Source organism: Carassius carassius, chromosome 27 (assembly GCF_963082965.1).
Source record: "Carassius carassius chromosome 27, fCarCar2.1, whole genome shotgun sequence".
Taxonomy (NCBI): domain Eukaryota; kingdom Metazoa; phylum Chordata; class Actinopteri; order Cypriniformes; family Cyprinidae; genus Carassius; species Carassius carassius.
In genome coordinates, this window is record NC_081781.1 from 12,133,964 (window position 1) to 12,152,523 (window position 18,560).

Sequence of the window (18,560 nt, forward strand, 5' to 3'; positions counted from 1 at the left end):
CGAATATGATGGGTCTGAAAAGTGTTAAACCGCATTACATCACTTTTAATCAGTAATACTTTGATAAAGCATTTTATATTCCACGTGACTGAATTAGTCTTGGCTATTAGAAGACTTAATGAAGTGTCGCGGTATGATGTTCACGTCCACACAGAAGTAACGCTATGTCAGCATTAGCAAAGCTGCATGGGCTGATTTAATCCACAACAGGATCAGGAGATCATGCTGTCCAGCCAGTCCTCCAGATCCTCCTCTGTCACTTCCTGCCTCGTAGGTTTAGCTTCACTTTCCACTTTCCACTTTGGGCTATGTGTCTTTCATATCAACCATTTGATACTTTCTCTCTTCTTCTCCTTAACACAAACATTACTTATGTAGCTTATTATTGGAAGTTACTACTAATACTAATTTCAATTAGTTAAACTACACGGCATCACTTTTTAACAAAAAAAAAAAAAAAAAAAGAACAAACATATACCGACCTTGTTTTGGGCTGTTTAGCAGGTCATCTGTTGTAGCATGTGATTCGACTGAAGTCATTTCTGTGATGGGTTTCTGCAAGTCGAGGAGAAGGTCGAGCTCCTGGTCAGTATCATCTGTTGCAGGAGGGATGGCTGTGGAGACACTGAGAGTCGGTGTGATACCTGGAACCTGAGGAGCTTTCAGTCCAGCTGTTGGAGTCGAGTCGGTTCTGTGAGGCACTGTCAGGGATTGAAGTTCAACGGGGGTTGTCACTTGAAACATATTAAAACGCTAGCACATTCTTCACTGGTACTAGTAAGTATTTCAAAAGCAATTGATCTACCTGCACAAGCTCAGCCTCCAGGTTCAGTCTTGTGTGCAGTGGAAGCTCTTGAAGTGACTGAGTTAAAGCTGGCACCTGATTTTTTGCTAGTGAGTCCATCTCCCAGTCCTTCTCATCAGAGAACCTGAACTGTGTAAATGAGTCCTCTGAAACAGATTAAAAAAACACAGAAAAAATATATGTTTTTATATATCACTTGGAGTTAAATCAAAGTAAATTCGGTGAGTCACCGGGTAATGTATTAGTTTTGCTTTGACACTTTTAGGAAGCTTAGATTGAATTCATTATTTTAGTGAAATTTGCTGATGTTCCACTTTACTGAATTTTTTATTTTTATTTACACACACACGCACACACACACAATTACACACACACACATATATATATATATATATATATATATATATATATATATATATACACAATATGAATATTTGTCAGATTATGTATTTTATTAATATAACTTATTATTGTTATGATTAAATATGAAATTATCATTCATTGATAACATTTGGTTTAATTACATTTCTAAAATCAATATTATAATGTTATATATCACATTATGTACACTTTCTGCTGATTATCCAGCTGTAAAAAATTTAATTGGAAATAAATACTATTTATATAAATACTAATGCTATTTTGGTATTATTCATATACTATTACAGTAATTTAAATGAGCTTTTATTTCTATATGTTAAATTTCCATTTTAATTGAAGTTTTCTTAAGTACTTTTGGCATTTTTATTATTATTTTTTTAATACTTATTTGAATTTCGAAATTGCTAATGATTTAGCATTAGCAATTTTAGTACTTGAAATTTATTTTTCATTTTGGAAAGGCAAGGTTTCAAATTTAGTTTCAGTTGTTTTATTTAAAGGGGTCATATGATGTGATTTAAATTTTCCCTTTCTCTTTAGAGTGTTACAAGCTCTTGGTCTGTAAAGTTGAGACTGAAGTCTCAAATCCAAAGAGATCCTTTGTTTATCAAAGTTAAGACTTTGCCACGCACCCCTAAAATGGCTCGCTCAAACATGCCCCCACATCTCTACGTCATGTGGGAAGATTTGTGTAATGCCGCCCAATTGTTCATGCAAAAAAAGGCGGCATGGTTTCAGTAACCACAGTTAGTGTTGAAGCAGCCATGTCAGGGAGATGCTGTGTGGGTCTAGGTGAAAGCACTTTATTTGTCCTTTTGAACGTAGATGCATTTAGGAATCTTTAAGATCACTTACAACAGAACAGCAATGCATTTTATGGATGACCGTTTCGTGAACCTAGAAGAGGAGGTAATTCTGACTTTGCTTTGACAATCTGGTGCTCCTAAATCAGTTAATGTAAGTATGTTATTAGTTTAAGTATTTGCTATTGACTGTTCAAATGTGGAGTCCTGCGCATCGTGTGTGTGTTTGTGTGTGCGGGCTTGAACTGATGGTAAAACTAAGGAAATTATTAGTTTTTAATTCATACAGCTAAATTATTAGCTGTGTTTTGTCTTTACATTTATTCTGAAAGAATAAGCTTGTGATTATGGAAAGGGGCATTGCATTTCCAATGAGTGCTTGCGTGTTCGGCCAATCACAATGCACTGGGTCAGTTGGCCAATCAGAGCAGACTGCGCTTGTCGGAAAAAGAGATATTATGTGTAAAACAATACGTTTGAGAGAGGCGGAGTATAGAGGACCTACAATAATGTACAGTATTTGAAAAATAATGTGTTTTTTGAACATTTACCTGACACCTTTATCCAAAGTCACACCTCTGGAGCAACTAGGGGTTAAGTGTCTTGCTCAGGGGCACATTGGATTTGAACCCGGGTCTCTCACACCAAAGGCATGTGTCTTATCCACTGCACCAACACCACCCAAATTGAACATTAAACTATGTCAACATATTCTGTTACACCAAATACACAAAATAATGATCTTTAAAAAAGTATCATACAACCACTTTAATATTTGTTTTTCATTTTATTTATTTTTTAAATTAAACATTTGTAATAGTTTTCATTAACAATAACCACTGTACTATAGCTCACCTTCCTAGCCCCTTTATTGCAGTGACAAACATATCTATGACTTAGTTCAATCATTAGCCAAGAAAAACAACTCTCACATCTCCATATTGTAAACACTCAGTTCACGGCGCACTTTCACAGAAGCAGCAGCTCAGCGTGTGTCATCTTTTGAAGTCATTTTCACCTTGACACAAGCAGTGTGAATTCTGAGGCGGCAGCAAGTTGGGACAGCTGAAGAAAGAAGACGTGGGTCTGTCACGCACAGCTGTCCCGGCCTGAATACTCAGTGCTCCTGCCTCAGAAATGCTCTTTCACTCGAGACATACTTGCCAACTACAGTCGGCCAAACCGACACGGATGATACAGAGCAGGGTCGCAGGGTCAAGAGGAGCAATCCTTCTTCAAAAGAGCACTTCAGAAGCATTCTGCAACTTCATATAATGTGTTAAAAAGATAAACTGCTGCAATTAAAAACAACAACATGCTACTATTAAAGTTTTTGTCTATCTAGCATCCCACTGACTCAGAAGCAACGTCACAGGAAACAAGATTATCCTGCTAAAGCTGAGCAGACTGCCAAGTACGCAGTACTTGAAGTCATCAGTGTAGAAACTCTGTTATGAGTGGAGCTGCGGACAGGAGATGCCATCCAGGCAATTTCATCATGTTCCCTTCACTGGCAGTGACAGCGCCATGGAAACTGCTGCCATAACAATAAGCAAAGGTCCTGTCAGCATGTGCAATGAGGGGCAGCGTAGCTTTAACATAGCAAGTAGTGTGGCTAGTGCGTATAACAAACCAGCTGCATGTGACATACTGCTATGCATTACTTATGATAAACACATTGTTTGTACAAGTGCAGGAATAAATTAAGAAATTATCATATGGACACCGTTTAGTAGGGATTCAAAAATATAATGTGCTGGATCAAAAGCGAATAATTATTTTTCTGTTATGATTGATAAACAATAAAGTTGTGTTTTATTACGGATGAAGGAATGCTGATATTCAGCACTTCTTTCATACAAAAGTTGACTTAAACAAATTCTCCTGTGAATAATGGTCAAATACTTTCTCTCAGCTTAACATGTCGAGACTATAATTAATTAAAAGTAATTTTTTCAATTATTTACTCACCTCTGCAGGATCATTCTGGGTCATATTTTACTCCAAAATAAAAAATGAATGAAAAATGCAGTGAATCATCTCTAAGCATAATGAGAATTACAAACAAATGTTAACAATAATTTTTCTTTAATTATTAATTCAAATTACAATAAAATAAGTATACAGTTAAAATATATATAATCAATCAAGGTTTTTCATTTAAAAAAAAATATATTTTTTTTCACTTTTTAAACTGTAATTAAATATCTTAATAAGAAACAAACTATGTGCGACCCAGGACCGCATAACCAGAAAAATTATCACAAAACAATGGAAACAAGTCGCAGCACAATGAAGTTAGCACAGCACAATGAATTAGTCCTATGTGCTGTGGCGATTTTATTGTATTGTGCACTACAGGGCCACCGTAGTCACTGGCCAATTCTTTATCTTAATCCATATTGCAAATAATTTTACTTTCATAAAAATGTAAATTATTTACATTTTAAATTGAGTATAAAACGATATATCGTTTAAATGTAACATTTAAAAATACTGAATAATTATTTTCATTGATTAAACATGAATTAAATAAGCTGAATTCAGTTCATCAAAAACAATAAGCAATAAATAGGCCACCTCACACAAAACTAGTGTACGATACTAGTGCACAGATGGCTTGAAGCTGCTTTCAGTACTGTCCTATTAATAATTGGTCGATATTTGCAATGTGCATTCCTACTTTTTACACAACCTAATAGCAAATAGGCATACAGGTAAAAAAGGCTGATGTGAACGAAAAATAAGTGTACAGTAGCATCTCTGGTGCAGTGGAAGAAAGTCAGTGTGGCAGATGTGTGTCTCTCTGCAGGCTGGCGTTCTCTGAATGTGGGAGAGCAGTACCACAGGAAGCAGCGCTACAAGTACAGGTCATTTCCCCTCAGAGAGTGGCATTATGTATGCAGCCTGCCAACCCAAATCTGGCCACCGTTCGTTGCTTTTTTAAGGGCCCTATAAAACACTGACACCAGGACCATGGAATGCTGTGGACCTACAAGCCCAACCGTATTAAAAAGAGCACAGGCCATCCACTGCTAGTCATTAAATGCCACTTAATGCAGGGGGGCTACAGCCCTTTGAAAGAAGCTGCTAATTTGCTTTGTCGTCACGGCTCTTGAGCAAAATCATTGCTAAGCCAATTAACACAAAGCAACTCCATAACGAACTGAACCATCAAAATAAATCAGTCTGTTATGATTGCAATTAAAACATTTCAAGCTGAAAATTCCAAACAATAAGATTATTTATTATACGTCACCGCTGCCATGCAGAACACCAAGAGTTTAACAATTAGTGTCTAGACTTGAAAGGAAAGAACTGTAAAGTCCACACACATGGTTCATTTAAAAACACATCTTTAAATATGAAATTTGCACACAAAAAAAAAAAACAAAAAAAAAAAGTAAACAAAGTAAAAATGTTTACCTTCAAATCATTAAAGGTCTACGCTCTGCTTTCATTTCTGATCAGTAAGTGGGATACTGAATAAACTGTTGTGTAACCTTCAAATCATTATGTTTATAAAGTGATCTGAGCTTCCTAAACCAGAAATGATAAAAAGATAATTCGCATTTGAACTGGCTGGAACTAGAGCTTGTTAATCATATGGCATCATCGAGGCATAAAGAACAAATAAACTCTCATTTTGAAATTGGGAAAGTTGATGTTGAATCAGTGATCAGCAGGCAAAGAGTCTCATGAGAGATGAGTTTTCCACTCTCACAGACACTCAATAAAACAAGTATTTTTAATTATATAGCATAATATTTTATTTGTAGGTTGGCCATTTTTGACCAGAAACACCAAAAGTGTAATAAAGATGTGTGTGGGGGGTGGGGGATCCTAAAACAGTACAAAATTTATACAAAATAAATAAATAAATTCTGTTAGTTTTGGATCATTTAAAACCAAAATACATATTTTTCAGTTCGATCAGCTGACATGCTATCGAGCGGACAGAGTCCTCGTCGTGGGAGGTAAATAACGCAGCGGCAGGCTTTGTGTTTACATCAATGATGCGTGGTGCCCCGATGCTGTCTGCAAAAACTGCTCATCCCTGGTGGAGCTTATGATTATTAAGTGCCAGCCATTCTATATGCCGAGGGAATATTCAAGCATACTGCTCATTGCTGTTTACATTCCTTTCAGCTCCAACAGCAACAACAGGAACGATGTACTAAATGAACTGTACCGCACATCAGTGAGCAGCAGACAGCCCACCCTGATGCTTTTCTCATCATAGCTGGAGATTTCAACCATGCAGACTTGAAGAGTGTGTTCCCAAAAATACACCAACACATTAAATTTCCAAGACGAGGTAAAAACATTTTGGATTTTGTTTACACCTCCCATAACGGAGCTTACAAAGCCCTTCCCCTCCTCCATCTCGGTGCCTTCGACCACTGTCATGCTAATGCCTGCATACAGAACGCTCATTAAAGTTGCCCAAACAGTTCAGTGTGGCCGGAAGTGTCATCAGAGACTTTTCAAGACTGTTTTGACACCACTGACTGGAATATGTTTAAGGAGGCTGCCACATACAATAACGTCACAGACCTCCAAGAGTACTCAGAGACTGTCACTGCCTACATCACCAAGTGTACTGATGATGTAACTGTCACAAAGACCATCACTGTCCAGGCCAACCAGAAGCCGTGGATGACAGGGGAGGTCTACAGACTCCTGAAGGCTCGGAACGCTGCCTTCAAAGCTGGAGATGAGGTGGGCCTGAGGACAGCTAGGGCCAACCTATCCTGCGGCATCAGAGAGGCTAAGAGACGCTCGGAGCCTGTTTGCAGATGACACGACTGTGGTGGGTCTCATTAGCAACAGAGATGAGACAAACTACAGGAGCGAGGTTAGCCGCCAGGCCGGGTGGTGTAGTGACAACAATCTCTCTCTGAATGTGAAGAAGACGAAGGAGATTGTTGTTGAGTTCAGGAGAGCGCACACTCAACATGCTCCTCTGACCATCAATGGTACGTCTGTTGAGAGAGTGAGCAGCACCAAGTTCCTGGGTGTGCACATCACAGAGGATCTTTCCTGGACTGACAACACCACAGCACTGGCCAATAAAGCACAGTAGCATCTCTACTTCCTCCACAAACTGAGAAGATCCAGAGCCCTGGCCCCCATCAAGTGCACCTTCTACAGAGGCACCATCGAGAGCATCCTGACGAGCTGCATCACTGTGTGGTATGGCGCCTGCAATGCGTCCTGCCAGAAGACTCTTCAACGCATAGTGAGAGCAGCTGAGAAGATTGTTGGTGTCTCTCTCCCCTCCCTCCAGGGCATTTATGGAACCTGTCTCACCTATAAAGCCCTCTGCATCGCAGGTGATCCCACCCAGCCTTCACACATCTTCTTCAGTCTGCTGCCATCAGGAAGGAGACTACAGGCCAGGACCAGCAGACTGAAGGACAGCTTCATCCATCAGGCTGTCAGGAAGCTGAACTCCCTCCCATCCTTGCCCCCCCACTCGTCTATTTCCCCATGCCCCAATGAACTCTGACCCGCAGTAGTGTTATCTGTACGCACCAAGGGTCTGAGAGTAATGCAATTTCAATTCTCTGTATGTATGTACTGTACATGTGGAAGAATTGACAATAAAGCAGACTTGACTTGACTTGGACTGTAATGAATTTCAAGACAGATCTAAGTGAGTGTACCAAATACATGGCATACAAAAAAACCTGTTGAAAATATCTTGAAATATTTCTCTTTCATCTCTAATGATAGACTTCCCAATCTAGAATTCAAATTACAGAGGAATAAACTGAGGCATTTCAATGACAACGCCCGTTAAAAACATCCACTTGCAACCAAATACCAAAGGACTTCATGCCCCAAATATCAACACTGCCCCAAATAATGCATCTCTGGGCAAACATGAACTCGAAGGGACAATCAGGGGACCATTTCCTGGCAGCATTACAAAACAGGTTCATTGGGGACATAATATTAGACCATTCAGCCTATTTATAACTAAAATCTATCATTACACAATCATATATTAATGCAAAAATGTAACTTGAACCTTTAACCTGTAAATATGATTTGAAAAAACCTGGCACATTTCAGTGATGTGGCAAAAAGGGAACAATTGTCTCTCTACCACAGGAAATTCACAAGGAGTAAGTTATGGTGGACAGATGAAAAGATAGTGAAAGCCAATATGTAAATTATTAGAAACAAGTGGCCTCTGTTGCACTTCCAAGCATTCATAAAGGTGTCTAAAGGATACAAAATTGTTTAAAATAATGAGCCTCATGCAAATTGCACAGGTGTTATGGTAACAACAGCAGAGAGAGAAGAGAGCAAGTCATTAACACAGTGGCTGTTACTGTTACACATTATTGATGAGATGACATTCTATGCTCTGTGTGGGTGAAAACACCCCCCCGCATCATAATTACTGTCCAATGCTTCATGCCAGGGACTATAGTCACAGTATGTGTGATCAAAAACAATGGCACACACGCACAGGTGCTGAGCATTTAAGGGAAGAAAGATCCAGTGTTCTTTCATAAACACCAGTTAGTGCTGAAAAAAAAAGATTTATGGGATCATACAAACATACTGAATTCAATATGCCTTTTGAAAAAGCATAACTTCTATACGGCTTGGCAAAATTCTGTAGCTACACATTTTGAGTATGATCTATTCTGTAGCACACGTGCTTGAATCAACTAGGCTCATATTCAGAAAAAATAAGGTGTAAAATGAATATCCTAACTATTAGGGGTGGGCGATATGACCAAAACCTTATACCACAATATGAGTAATTTTATTTCACAGTAATGATATACAGGTGCTGGTCATATAATTAGAATATCATCAGAAAATTGATTTATTTCACTAATTCCATTCAAAAAGTGAAACTTGTATATTATATTCATTCATTACACACAGACCAATATATTTCAAATGTTTATTTCTTTTAATTTTGATGATTATAACTGACAACTAAGGAAAATCCCAAATTCAGTATCTCAGAAAATTAGAATATTACTTAAGACCAATACAAAGAAAGGATTTTTAGAAAGCTTGGCCAAATGAAAAGTATGAACATGAAAAGTATGAGCATGTACAGCACTCAATACTTAGTTGGGGTTCCTTTTGCCTGAATTACTGCAGCAATGCGGCATGGCATGGAGTCGATCAGTCTGTGGCACTGCTCAGGTGTTATGAGAGCCCAGGTGGCTCTGATAGTGGCCTTCAGCTCTTCTGCATTCTTGGGTCTGGTATATCGCATTTTCCTCTTCACAATACACCATAGTTTTTATTATTATTATTATTATTATTATTATTATTAAAGTTCTGTTAGTCACTATGGTCCATACTCCAGTATAAAAGGTGGCAGTAATGCACCTTAACGTTGGATGCCACCCACCATAAAACAATAAGAAGAAGTAGAAGAAGTAGTTGTGCTGGTAAGACCCTACTATGTAGTCTAGTACTACAATCGCACCCAAAAAATGATACAAAAGATACAAAAAATCTTTACCAGTTGACAATTTTACCGGTTAATCGTGTCTACCAGTATATCACCCACCCTTACTAAATTAAATTAAATGTATGCATTTAGCAGACGCTTTTATCCAAAGCGACTTACAGTGCATTCAGGCTATCAATTTTTACTTATCATGTGTTCCCAGGGAATCAAACCCCCAACCTTGCGCTTGATAACGCAAAGCTATACCAATTGAGCTACAGGATAAGACAATAATATTTAGCAAGTTACATTTCAATGGCTGAGTTTGTGCAAGATAAGACTGCTACTTTCCAACAAGAGCTATAAAAAGAGAGACAATATAGAGTGCTTTGGCCCAACAGGGTGTAGTCATTTTTGGAGGGTCCAGCTGGTGAAACTGACATTACCAGGGCCACAAGTGGAGACCCAAGGAACTGAAATAAAGGAGAAAATGTCTGGGGGGGGGGGGGGGGGGGGGGGGGGTGTCGGTTTCCTACAGGTGCAGGTAAATAAATGGGTAATGAATTAGCATGTCTTTCCCTCTCTGCAGGGACACAGACATACTGGAGTGCAGTCAATAGCTAAACAAGGTCATGAAATTCAGGCAACATTTAGTCTGCTCTCACCGTCAAGTGTAACCCGAGTATGTGGCGTGTAGGGCTGAGTTGTGTCTGCTGGCCATCTGAGACCCAGAGGAGACATACTACGTTACGACAGACACACAGATGCAGGCAAACACAGCGGAGCTGTCACTCTATATCTATGCCCTTCGTTATTAGTCCTCCTCCAGGGTATGTGATATGGCTCATATCCTCCATTATGATCTCATTATAATCAATAAACTTGGAGGCCTGGAAATCCTGCCCTATATGGTAATATCTTATATAAGCCATTTCCTGTCAACCTGACTGGACGACATGAACAAGTGATACTGTGCTGCTTCTGACAAAAGGAAATGCGTGAAAAGAAACAATCCTGAATTGGTCGATCTGTACTTAATCCCAGCTCAGACAACCCTTAACACACTCAATACAAACTTCATGTTTGATTAGTCATGATGTAACTAATTATACCCATGCAGCTGTGAGAGTAGAATTAGAGAGATCAAACCACACTTCTATAGAGTCCAGTCATCCAGACAATTTATAGGAAAATGTATTGAGGCCAACCCTTAAAAAAGTGATTTTTGAATACAAAATAGAATACAATTTGATAAAAATACAGTAAATAAAGTAATGTTTGTGTAATTTGATTACAAGTTATAATAAAAATTGTATATATTTAATATATTTTAATATTTAATTTATTCCTGTGATGGCAAAGCTGAATTTTCAGCAGCATTATTCCAGTCTTCAGGGTCACATGATGTTTCAGAAATCATTCAGATATGCTGCTTTACTGCTCAAGAAATATTTCTCATTATTATCAATGTTGAAAACAAGTGTAAATCTACACACTGTACATCTTTAATGTCACTTGTGAATCAATTTAATACATAAGTATTAATTTCTTTCAAAAACTTTAAAACCTTTGAATGCTATTATGAATAAAAAATGTTAAAGCACCTAAATGCTGAAATATATACTTTTTATATATATATATATATATATATATATATATATATATATATATATATATATATATATATATATATATATATATATATATATATATATATATATATATATATATACACACATACATACCATACATATATATATATATATATATATATATAAACAATTCACTAGGAACCTTAATAGCTTGTAATATTTTACATGACCATTTTACTTTGATTTAAACTAAAGTAGCTTCCACGGATATACCAAAATGTCATGAAATGACCCTCTCACGTCTGTATTTCCAGTTAACCCATCCTTTCCACCTACTTATTTGCTCGCAGGCATGATATTTGTGTCAAAAGAGAGTAATTATTGCCTCCACAATGTTTTAGTAAGCATAATGCCGCCCCTTCACACACACACACTGTCTATAATATGAGTATAAATGGTCTAACCTTCATCCCCTCACTTCTGCTTTGGCTCGGCCCCCGCTCTTCACCTCTTCCTCCTCCCATTCTTGGCGTCTGCCTGTTGTTCACTGCCCCAAATCATGACGATCATCCCAGCCCAGTGGGAATGACCTCCTCCCAGCCATTCACATCTGTGTCTGTCAGTGCATCCACAGGCAGCAGCACATAATCATCCAGAGAAACAGCAGCAGCAGCATTTAACCATCATCCTCCACCACCGAGAGAAAAGGAGGTGCTTACCATTGAATGTTATGGACTTTAGTATGACTGTCACAATTTGAGCCTTTTTACTTTGATTCTTCCTTAAGAAAACCATCCAAAAACAATGGAGAACATGTTACTACTACTTTGAGGATTATATAATTTAAGACCAGGCTAGTGAGTGGATGTAGAAGAAGCATCTAGACACGCATCCTGAGTCTTCAAGAGAGGAAAAGGTTTGGGAGGAGTGACAGTCTGACCAGGACAGATCTGTAGATGGAGTTCAAGGCTGAGCGATGAAAACAGTGAGTACTGAAGACATACATCTTATATGATTGATAAAAAGACAAGGTAGTAATTTCTAGTGTCGGTGAATATTAGGTCAACATTATTAAAGAAAGACAATAGATATCACTGACTGACATTTTAAAGAATTCATTATGTTTCATTTTAAAGGTTTGAAAAAATTCTGTCATCATTTTCTCACCCACATGTTGTTTCAGACCTGTGGAACACAAAAGCAGACATTCTGTTTTTTGTCCATCCAAAGTAAGACGATAAGGTTTAATGTAATTTGAGAGATTTCTCATAATATCTACTTATATGTTTTTTAAGAAAGTCATACTGAAGGGAGAAAAAATAATGTTTTCATTTTTGGGTGATAAATAAGTACATACATACATGAATGCAATAGCTTTCATAAACAGACCATTACCAATAATTTTGCATCTGTTTATAGGTTAATGTTTTTATGTTTAGTTTTTTTTTTCATTTACTAATAATTAAACACTTGAGTTGTATAAATCAATATTAGTTCATGTAATGTGACTGACAAAGGCAGTAAAAATGTCCATGGTACAATGGATCAATGATAAAAAAAAATTAACCTTTGTGTTAAATATTAAATATAAATATATTAATTATAAATATTAGATCATAAACATTTTATCTGCATGCACTCTTATTTTTTATTACCTGTACATACAATTTTCTGCATTATGTTTAAAATACACTCTTTACCGAAACCAGAAATCAATGCAAAGCTAATATGGCTGTGCTTACAGCCTTTTTAAATATTCAACCACCTTAAATGGGAAATTGTGCCGCCTTCTGAGGGAGCTCCACATCATTTTCATCTGAAGGAGATCATTATTACCTTATATTACAATATATCAACTACTACACTCGTCCTCATAGTGTGTCTTCAAACCAATGTGAGTTTCAGGTTCATTTTAAAAAATGAAAAAAGGGCCCCAGTGCTTAAGCACTGCCCTATGATGCTGGGTTTAGCAAACAAATTCACCAACATAGTGACAAGGATTGGATGATGCCATCCAAATTCAAAGATGTTATTGAGAGTGTCTGACAGATTAATCTGCAAACAGATATGAGATTAGTCTAAATGAAATTACCCATTTGTGTGAAAGTAATATGATTTTAAGTTATCTGAAAGATGTAGTTTTCTCTACATTGACAGCTTAAGAGATAGGGCTGCTGGAGACCATAATTTGACATGCACAATAACAGATCAGAGCAAGTCAACAGATAACAGAAATCTTGCTGCTGTATGCAAATTCATACCTTATGAAACACGGTCTCAGCTCTCTACACCAGTCTTACTGTATGTGGCAAGGAATGCTTAACCGCCAGAATGCGGTTTCTATGAATCGCATAAGGATTTCCTTACACGAACTCACTGATTAAACTAACTACCCTGTGCAAGCACCTGCTATGATGAAGAAGGAAACTCATCTGCTAATGAATCGGTTTCTCTTGTTATTTGAATAAAGCAATAAGGATGTAGGTGTAACTGCAAGTTACACGAGAGCTATGGAAATGAAAATGTCAAAAGTGGGAATACAATTATTAAAAACGTTTTTAAAAGAATGATAAAAATTGCGTCAGCATGTAGTTTGAAGCCTGTAGGAATTTGAGGGTGACTAAATGATGACAATTTTTATTTTTAGGCACACAAACCCTTTAAAGAATGCAGATTAAGTTATGATTTAGGTAATTTGTGAGAAACCTCAAGGGTAAGGGAAGGATGTTCCTCCACTTTATTCCACTCCCTGGTGAAAGCTGAATTACACTTATTTTGTACCTAATCAGTCCATTACCACCACAACACTAATCAGAGCCTGCTGGCAGGATCATAATGCAATAAAGGACAGTATGTCGAGTATCGCAGGGGAGGTTGGGCAACTCTGAAAAACTGAACAAACCGGAACAGCCTGAAGTCATTATATAGCAATATTTGACCATGAGGTGTGACCATATTTACCGTATATATCTTGCAAAGTCAAATAAAACATTTAAAGATATTTTTTCATGGTTAAAAATATGAAAGACAGAAAAGATTCTTCTTCAAAGCAGTCAAGCTAAAGCACTGAATAATTTTTAAGTCCTATAATAAGCACCAACCTTCTTTTGTTGTTGTCATATGACAAAGTGTCCATAGTGGTGCTGCACAACCACATCATTTTGATGGACAAGCTGTCCTACACAATTCCTGAAGTCATGGATACAATTCTTGCTCTGGAGAACAGATACGCTTTCCACCCACATTCACAGGGATCAGCGAGTTTGAACCTCTGATGACTAATCGCAAATGTACAGGAAAAAAAGTGGAGCGCAACAAAACAGATTAAGTGCTCTAATTTTGTGTGGAGTACAACTTTAATGGTTTGTACTACAACCAACAGAAACAGATTGTTACAAATGACATTTCTGCTATGTTTGTTTGCCAAGAGATTCATCAGTGATATATAAAGTCTTTCTCTTGCAATACCACAAGAGGCAGAGCAGTCCTACAGTACTTCGCTGTCGTAAAATTAGATGACACAAATATATCTCATGAATATCAATGTGGCTTTTGAGGAAGCAGATAAGGGAAATGGGAGGCAAATTGAGCAAAGAAAATTCCCTCAAGAGAAGAGCGTAATGGAAACGTATTCTGCACTTACACTGGATTTAGGCTCATTAAACTTGAGGAACAAATGCTTCTGTGATGGTTCATTTTTGAACATTAACAGTTGTGTTAATGACCTACCCTTGAACATGTAAACTCTCTGCATCAACATGACATATTAAATAAAAACTTGTATTCTTTTGGCTATGGGTATTTCCTGACTATCCATTACATGAATTTCCATGGTTATTAAAAAAAGAACTTAACTCAAATTTTGAACTATTTTAACTTGCTTACACTTTTAATCAAATGTTTGGAGGTGATAGATTTTTTAAAATTGTATTAAAAGAATTATTTTATGCTCACCAAGGTTGCACTGATTTGTTCAAAATACAGCGAAAACTGCAATACTGTGAAATATTAGTTCTTGGTAACTGTTTTCTACAGTTTACATTTTAAAATGTAATTTAATGCTGTGATGGCAAAGCTGCATTTTCAGCAGCCATTACTGCAGTCTTCAGTGTCAAATAATCCTTCAGAAATCATTTTATTATATTGATTCATTGCTTAAGAAACATTTCTTGTCGTCATAATATCAAAAACAGTTGTTCTGCTTAATTTTTTTGTGGACATGTAATAATTTTTTTTTTTTTACGATTCTTTGAATAGAAAGTTCAAGAGAACAGCATTTATGGGAAATATAAATCTTTTGTAACATTACACAACTATTTTGACTGTCACTTTTGGTTTTTGATTTAACACACCCTTGCTGAACATATATATATATATATACATTAACCCTTGTATGGTAATGGGGTCCATTTCACTTTTGTCAAAAGAACAAAATACGATTAATATTCTTTTTCAAACTCAGATTCATTGGCCTTGGCTAATTTTCCGTGAAGAACATTTATCAGAGCAAATTTTCAATGACCACGGACTGTACACCCACCTACACATTTATATTACATACAGGATGTTCGGGTCCACTAAGGTGACCCGACTTTAATAAAAGTGTGGAAAATTTAGGTCCTGTGTACCTTCACTCTGTCCTCCTATTGTCGGGGCCTGGTATTAGTTTGTGTTTATGTGTGTGTTTGTGTGTGCTCTTGTTTTTGTGACATATCAGGACACAACTCTGTATAATGACATGGGTATGATACAGGTATTACAAGGAGAGGGTGACTTATGAGGACATAACCCATGTCCCCATTTTTCAAAACGCTTATAAATCATACAGAATGAGTTTTTTTGAGAAAGTAAAAATGCAAAAAGTTCCCTGTGAGGGTTAGGTGTAGGGTTGGTGTAGAGCCATAGAATATACAGTTTGTACAGTATAAAAACCATTACACCCATGGGATGTCCCCACTTTTCACAAAAACAAATGTGTGTGTGTGTGTGAGTGTGTGTAAGAGAGAGAGAGTCTGTGAGAGTGTGAGTGAGTTTTGCGTTTCTGCCACTGACCTACAATCATTATATAAAGATCAGTGGTTTCTAGCCCTGCCATTCCCACTCAAGGTTGTAACACTTCAGTTAATAAATGTGATCTAACAAAGGTAAAGGGCAAATATGAACCATATATGCCGGTTTATATTGCTTGTAATTTGGATGATGTAAACATCTGTTGAGTATTTCAACATAAAATGTTTGTGTTGAATTAAAAACCCAAAAAAGGTCCAAAAGACCCATGAACACTGGCTGAATAACAAAATACGAACACCACACAGGGGTTCATTTAGAATTAGAATATTACTGTAATTTGAAAAAAAAATTATACTGACTTTAAACTTCTCATTCAGGCAGCTTGAAATCAACCTTCATGGTAATGGTAGTTTAGCAAAAACTGTTGCTCATGAGATGAGTCCTCCATTAATCAGATTCAACCCTGTATAAATGAATGAATGAATGAATGATGCATTTATATAGCACTTTATTTGGTATTTTTGTATACCCAAAGTGCTTTACAATCATGTGGAGGGTCTCTCCTCAACCACCACCAGTGTCCAGCATCCACTTGGATGATGCGATATGACACGGGGATATGACACAGATTTAAGTGGGTGGTCATGTCTCGCCAGCTGAAGTGAGCAGGACATGATAGTCTGTGCCGGAGCATCTTCATTCATTTCTTATTTCTCAGCTTCCTCATAACAGTCCCAGATGGACTCAAGCTTTTGCCTAGAGAAGATGTTGTCCTCTTCCTCTTTCTCAAAGTTTTCTTTGTTTTCATTGTCATCTTGATTCTGGAAAGCAGTCAAAAAAAAAAAGATGACAGTGACCAAGCATGACACAATACAATTGTTTTACTGTGAAAGTTTATTAGAAACAATGAAAACCTTTATAAAAAAAGGGGAAACAATGTTGTACAATACTTACGTTAATACAATAAATTGATTATTATAAATTAAACTCATTAAAAGAGTGTGGGGAGTCTCTATAAATGCTTGTCACTTTATTCCATTTTCATATTTCTCGTATTTATTTAAATGCTATTTGTGCCTCGTACTAAGTTAGCAGAGTTTTACATGGTTAACACTTACTCGTCGAAAATCTGCAAGAGGTCCAAACTCTTGTCCTCTTCCTCTACGATGATCCCGTTTGCCTCTTCAACAATGGTGGTGTCCCCCTCTTCCGCGACCCCGGTGCTCTCCCGGTCTGCCGGTCTCAGCATCACCTCCCCGACTGTGTCTGCCTTTCATAGCTCAACATGAAAATTTGAACTAATGCCCAGACTGTAATCGTGTAACACCCATAGACTGTATAAAAACACTGTTGTTACTTAAAAGAGAACCCTTTTCAATGGGGAAACATTTTGCCCGTTTAACTAGTTATGCCCAATCATAAATGCGAGTTTATCGATTGACAAATGTGCATCAAATCCAAAGTTTAAGCTAGTCAAACTAGGAAATGAAAACAGTATGAGCATGATTAGTAGCAGTAGAAGCAAGCAGTAGAAGCAACGTTGTGTGGGTAATGTGAGATCTGGCTTGGTGCTTATTCCTTTGCTTAAGAGAATGTATTCTGAAGGATTAACTTCAAATATTCAAATATATATTATTTAATATCAGGACTTAAATATTGACATATTGCAAACAACAACAAAAAACAATAATAAGTAAAAAGCTTATATCAATAGATATCACCGTACTTATAGTTGATCAATCACAGTACATTAAGGAAATATTTGTGTATTACATGTTTTTTTATGTTTATGTTTAAATACGCAAATGATGCGCTCATTAGATAGGCCAGTGAACTAATCTGCATATATTTCTGAAATCTGAATATGGAATAAGTTGACATATTAAGAGTTAAAGGTTTATATATATATATATATATATACAGTACAGACCAAAAGTTTGGACACACCTTCTCATTCAAAGAGTTTTCTTTATTTTCATGACTATGAAAATTGTAGATTCACACTGAAGGCATCAAAACTATGGATCAACACACGTGGAATTATTATGGAATTATATACATAACAAAAAAGTGTGAAACAACTGAAAATATATCATATTCTAGGTTCTTCAAAGTAGCCACCTTTTGCTTTGATTACTGCTTTGCACACTCTTGGGGTTCTCTTGATGAGCTTCAAGAGGTAGTCACCTGAAATGGTCTTCCAACAGTCTTGAAGGAGTTCCCCGAGAGATGCTTGGCACTTGTTGGCCCTTTTGCCTTCTGTCTGCGGTCCAGCTCACCCCTAAACCATCTCGATTGGGTTCAGGTCCGGTGACTGTGGAGGCCAGGTCATCTGGCGCAGCACCCCATCACTCTCCTTCTTGGTCAAACAGCCCTTGATGCCTTCAGTGTGACTCTACAATTTTCATAGTCATGAAAATAAAGAAAACTCTTTGAATGAGGTGTGTCCAAACTTTTGGTCTGTCCTATATATATATGCAAACCTCTTCTTAAACCTTTTAGAAAATTGATGAAGGCATCACACACAAAACATG

General features: G+C 37.0%; 1 pseudogene; it reads right to left on the bottom strand.

The window, feature by feature from the left end:
• Positions 1–87: 87 nt before the first annotated feature.
• On the bottom strand, positions 88–17,303 carry LOC132107408 (cell death regulator Aven-like; annotated as a pseudogene).
• Positions 17,304–18,560: the final 1,257 nt, after the last annotated feature.